Below are 6514 nucleotides of genomic sequence, written 5' to 3' on the forward strand. Positions count from 1 at the left end.
AAACAAAGCCCTATCATTCCTCTGTATCATTCATACTTTGCTGTCCGTAAGTCAGATATTTGGCATCAAGTGTTCTATATTAAACTTTCAATATATATATATATTTACAAGAGATCTACCTAGTAAATGTTGTGAAGGTGACCATTTCCCAACTTTTTTGACTTCAGAATTGTTTCTATCCAGAACTGAATCTGAAATATACCTGCATGGAGAAGCAGAATCTCACAGTGCTGACTCAATTCATTTTGAAAGGTATTACCGATGTTCCAGAGCTGCAGGCTCCACTATTTGGGATGCTCTTCCTTATCTATTTGATCTCAGCAGTGGGCAATTTGGGCATCATCATTCTCACCAACTTGGACTCCAGGTTGCAAACACCCATGTACTTTTTTCTCAGACATTTGGCTTTCACTGATCTTGGATATTCTACAGCCATAGGACCCAAAATGTTAGCGGATTTTGCTGCAGAGCGTAATTCGGTCTCCTATTATCTTTGTGCTACACAGCTAGCTTGCTTTCTTCTTTTTATTACTTGTGAACTTTTTGTTCTCTCTGCAATGTCCTATGATCGCTATGTGGCTATATGTAACCTTTTGCTCTAGACTATCATCATGTCACAAAGAATATGTTGGGTACTTGTGGCAATCCCATATATCTACAGTGTATTTGTATCTCTAATAGTCACCATAAGGATATTCACTTTATCCTTTTGTGGCTACAATGTAATCAATCATTTTTTCTGTGATTGCATCCCCTTAATATCTTTGCTGTGTTCAAGTACACATGAAGTTGAACTGATAATTAGGTTCTTTGCAACTTTTGATTTGATTTCCTCTCTTCTGGTTGTCCTAGTATCTTACCTGCTAATTCTCACAGCCATTCTGAGGATGAAGTCTGCTGAGGGCCGGCGCAAGGCTTTCTCTACCTGTGGGTCCCACCTGACTGTGGTCATTGTCTTCTATGGGACTTTAATATTTATGTATGTGCAGCCCAAGTCCAGTAAATCATTTGAGACTGATAAAGTATCTTCCATATTTTACACTCTTGTTATCCCGATGCTGAATCCCTTGATCTATAGCTTAAGGAATAAAGATGTAAAAGATGCCATAGAAAGAACCTGGAAAAAAACAGTTGCCATTTTTTCTTAAAAGTTGCATACGGGGGTGGGGGTGGGGGTGGGAGGGTGGAGACATGGCTAAGCAGTGAACAGCGCTGATTGCTCTCTCAGAGACCCAGGTTCAATTCTCAGTACCCACATGGCAGTTCAGAACTGTCTATAACTCCAGAATCTGAGAGCCTCAGACAGAAATACATACAGGCAAAGCAATGCACATAAAATAAAAGTAAAATAATTTTAAAATGTTTCATACAATAATAGCCATGAAAATCTGCTTTGAATGTAAACCTATTTTGTTTTTACGTAGCAAACAAGAATAAGCTCCATATATATTTCATCTATTTAAATATCTGATAGTAATCTAACTGTATTATAACTATATGAATAAAGAAAGAAAAAAGTCTTTGTTTTTCATCAGGGGAAAGGAATAATTGCAATACTAGGACTTGAGTACTATCTGTAGAGAGAAGTATTGGGTGGACATGAAGGTCAGTTAATCACAACTATATGTTACTGAGTCCTAAGATGCCTGAGAAAACCAAAGCCCAAGAATTGTTTGTGGCTTTTATAAACATTGCACTGAATTATACAAGGTCCATTATGTGTTTATGTATCTGTGTTTCTGCTTTATGATTTTCGGTTTTAGACTACAATGTGGGTTGTCTTAAAAACCAAATTTTGTTCCATTGTGTAAATGTACCACAATTTTTGTATCTATTCCTCAGTTGAGGGAGATATGGGTTATTTCCAGATTCTGACTATTACAAATAAAGCTGCTATGAACATGGTTAAGCAAATGTCCTTGTTGTTCACTTAAGCATATTTTGGATACGTGCCTAGGAGTGGTATAGCTGGATCTTGAGGTAGCACTATTCCTAATTGTCTGAGAAAGCACCAGATTGATTTCCAAAGTGGTTGTTCAAAGTTTATATTCCCACCAAAAATGGAGGAGGGTTCCCCTTTCTCCACATCCTTTCCAGCATGTATGGTCACTTGAGTTTTAATCTTAGCCATCTGATGAATGTAAGATGAAATCTCAGGGTCTTTTTGATTTCCATTTCTCTGAAGACTAAGGACTTTGAGTATTTCTTTAAGTGTTTCTCTTCCTTTCAATATTCCTCTATTGGGAATTCTCTATTTAGCTCTGTACCCCATATTTTAATTGGATTACTTGGTTTGTTGGTGTTTAAAATTTTCAGTTTTGGATATTAGCCCTCTGTCAAATACAGGGTTGGTGAAGATCCTTTCCCCGTAGGTTGTCATTTTTTTTTTTCTGATTACACTGTTCTTTTCTTTACAGAAGCTTTTCAATTTTGTGAGGTCCCATTTATTTATTGTTGATCTTAGACCCTGTGATGTTGGTGTTACACAGTGGAGTACTACTCAGCAATTAAAAACAAGGAAATCGTGTTGCAGGCAAATGTTGGGAACTAGAAAAGATCATCTGGAGTGAGGTAACCCAGAAGCATAAAGACACACATGGTATATACTCCCTTATAAGTAGATATCAGACATATAATATAGGATAATCATACAAAAATCTGAACACCTAAAGAAGCTAAGCAAGACGGAGGACCCTGGGTAAAATGATCAGCCCACACTCAGAAAGACAGAAGGGATAGACATCAGAAGAGGGGGAAAACAGGGAACAGGACAGGAGCCTACCACAGAGGACCCTGAAAGACTCTACCCAACAGTGTATCAAAGCAGATGCTGAGACTCATGGCCAAACTTTGGGCAGAGTGCAGGGAATCTTATGAGAGAAGACCTTTCTTTTTTTTTTTTTTTACAGGTCCCCACAACTTTATTTTGAATGTCAGAGCCAGATTGACCAGGGACATAGGTAACATTTACTCAATAATAACAATATGTTTAATCAATCAGTTAAAACCTTACTTGATTATGATTCTCAGTATCTGCTTTGATACACTGCTAGGTAGAGTCTTTCAGGGGCCCTCTGTGGTAGGCTCCTGTCCTGTTACTTGTTTTTTCCTACATCCAATGCCCATCCCATTTGTCTTCCTAAGTGAGGATTGATCATCTTATCCCAGGTCCTCTTTCTTTTTATCTTCTTTAGGTGAACATATTTTAGTATGTTTATCCTATCTTATAGGTTTATCTAAGTGAGTATATACCATGTGTGTCTTTCTGCTCCTGGGATACCTCACTCAGGATGATCTTTTGCCTGCAAATTTCATGATTTCCTTGTTTTTTTTTTTTTTTTTTTTTTTCAATGCAGTTTATTCAGGAACCTTGAACAATCCTCAGACCCTGGGGAAAGCCAGCCCACAGCTTAAATAGCCTCTGGGTAGCCAACCCAGGCGTGCCACGTGGGCAATGCAGATAGGTCCACATACATGGAAGCAAGCCAGATCCTCAGCCTTAGCCAAATGTGGAATTGTTCGTGACAGAGAGCACTCACCATCGGGAAGGTGGAAGGCGGAAACCAGCTCCATCTTTAAGGCATAGCATTCCGCAGATCTCTACAGTTCCCCCTTTTTGTTTTAGATGCATCAGGCAAGAGTAGAGGTCTGATCTCTGATATTAGAAATAATAGAGAGAGAAAGGACCTTTCTATCTTATGAGATAGAAAGACCTGGAGAGGACAGAAGCTCCATGAATCTCTGGAGCAACAGAACCAAAAAAATCTGGGCACACGGGTCTTTTTTGAGACTGTTATTCCAACCAAGGACCATACATGGAGATAACCTAAGACCCCTGCACAGATGTAGTCTATGGCAGCTAGTCTCCAAGTGGTTTCCCTAGTAATGGGAACAGGGACTATCTCTGACGTGAACTCAGTGGCTGCCTCTTTGATCACTTCCCCTTGAGCAGGGAGCAGCCTTACCAGGCCACAGAGGAAGACAATGCAGCCAGTCCTGATGAGACTTGATAGACTAGGGTCTGATGGAAGGGAAAGAGAGGAGGGATGGAGGGGGAATTGAGAGAGTAGATGGTTAGAGTATAAATTTGTTATGTCTTCTGTACACCTGGCATCAGTCATATCACTCTCTCTATACTAATACAAACTCTTACACAATTTTTAATATTTAAAATTTGGTATTTTGTTTTTATTGTGGTCTTATTGATCCCATTTATTTAGCAAGCCATCATTCAGTCAATAAAATTATTTTTGCCACATACATTGGAAAAACTATTTATTGCAATTGTAAAAGTTTTAACTGTTCTTATTCTTTAGAATTAAATATGTGTATATAAAGAAATACAGTCATGTGTATTTCTCACTCTCTTCCTTATTCTCTACCCAAATCTGCATATTTCATATTTTGTTTTAAGTTCTTATTTTGAGATTATAATATGATTGCATCATTTCCACCTTCCCTTTTCCAATTCCAAATGTTATCATATATGCTGTCTTCCTCTCTTTAAAGTTTATAACTTTTTAAAAATTAATTTTTGTTATTTGTATCTTTATAAACCACACTAAGTAAAATTAATGTTCGCCATAAGTTCATGGGAGAGGAGCAATCCACTGGAGCAAGAAATTATTTGTGCTGGGTGTCTCTGGATATTTTCGCAATGAATAAACATTGATAAACAAATCAGAAAAGTTACCGAGATAAAAGTATCATAAAAAATAGTAGTTTCTTACATAACAATGATATTTCCTTTTAAATAGATCTGAAGAAATCAATTCCATTTACCATTACTGTAAGAACCAATATACCTAAGAAAAATTAATGGAAATTCATAATAATGGAATATCTTTACAATAAAAAAATCAAAACATTTTTATAAGAAAACAAAGTGGCTTAAAAATCAAACTATGTACTGTACTGAAAAAAATCTTACATGGTCCAGGAAGGTAGCTATGCTTACTACTACATCATCAATACTTTTCAGCTGACCTGTGCACATCTTGTCTGTTGGACCTGGGACCTGAGGACCTGGAAGAAGGGGGCTACCTATGTCTAATGATGTAGACCACTTTATTCCAGTTTCAGTGAAGTTTTATTCACAAATGTAATAAAGAAAGCAATGATATAAGGAAGGTTGTTTGAGTTCAGAAGAACATGATCAGAAAAACATGTAAATAAATGTCAGTAAACACGTACTAAGTATTAATGGAGCAGCCCTTTTCCAGACATTCGTTATGACAGACCAGTTCTAACACAATAGTTTGGTAGGCACTGTAGATTATATCTTGGAAAGCACAAAAGAAAGGCAGAAGTGTATTCCCAGATTCAAGGTGTACTGAGAACAGTACTTGGCATATCTTTCACCACATTGTTTTCTGTAGTTATGTTCTGACATCCAAAAGGATTATATCTGTCTTATAAATTGAATGTAAATATTTGTCATAAGAGGCACAATACTATGTCTAAGAACAATCCAGGAAACAGAATCTGCACCTGAGGTAAAAGACCCTCTGTCTTTTTCCTAAAGCTTCTCTCAGAGTTCCCCAGGGTACTGTTCTCATGTGTATTTGTTTGACCAAGTTCCAACAAACCCATCAGGTTATAACAGTGATCAGCTAATTCAATGTCATCCTCGAATAAAAGTACCTTATTCACAGAAACAGCAAAACCAAACAAGAAACAAATACAAAAACAAGCAAACAAACAAACAAACAAATAGCCCTTGGACCATATAATAATGAAACATTGCAAAAGCCACCTTTAGTACAAAGGCTAAATAAAACTCATTAAATTCCCCCAAATCATAAAATACTACAAATGTGTAATAATAAAGGCATAAAGCAAGACAGAAGAGGATGGAGAGCCTAAAATTCTACCCATTCACCTGCTGTAACTACAGCAGCCTATGAAAAATGCACTCACTGAATTACAACCTAGAATGACAGTTGAAAATAAATTTGAAATATATTTCTAAAAATCCTCTTCAGAAAATAGAATGTCTAATTTTATGTAAATGAAAGTAGACAACCATGTCTTACTAACTATGAAAGAGAACAGAATAGCTTAAGACTCACACAGAATATCTCAAACTATGAAATGCCTAGAGCAGTATGTGAAAAATAATATAGAACTATAAAATAAAAGCAAGCGCAAAAACTTTTAAATGTAAAACCTTAAGCACAAACATGTAAATGAATTTAAATAGAACTATAAAGCTCACAATAATTAACAGAAAATATCAGAGTGCAATGTGAATCTAGAGTAGTGGTTCTCAAAATTTGCCTTGCTGGGAACTTTCAATACAGTTGCTCATGTTTTGGTGACCCACCAAGCATAAAATTATTTTCATTATTACTTTACAACTGTAATTTTTGTACTGTTATAAGCCATAACTTAAATATCAGTGTTCAACAATATTCTTAGGCAACTCCTGTGGAAGGGTCAATGCACCTCAAAGGGGTCATTAGACACAGCTGAGAACTGCTGCTCTATAGTGGGGGATGAAATATTTGCCACC

The 6514-nt window shown here is 36.6% G+C and overlaps 1 pseudogene; it reads left to right on the forward strand.

The window, feature by feature from the left end:
• Positions 1 to 206: 206 nt before the first annotated feature.
• On the forward strand, positions 207 to 1148 carry LOC110543707 (olfactory receptor 8K3-like; annotated as a pseudogene).
• Positions 1149 to 6514: the final 5366 nt, after the last annotated feature.

This window comes from Meriones unguiculatus, chromosome 8 (assembly GCF_030254825.1).
Source record: "Meriones unguiculatus strain TT.TT164.6M chromosome 8, Bangor_MerUng_6.1, whole genome shotgun sequence".
NCBI classification, from domain to species: domain Eukaryota; kingdom Metazoa; phylum Chordata; class Mammalia; order Rodentia; family Muridae; genus Meriones; species Meriones unguiculatus.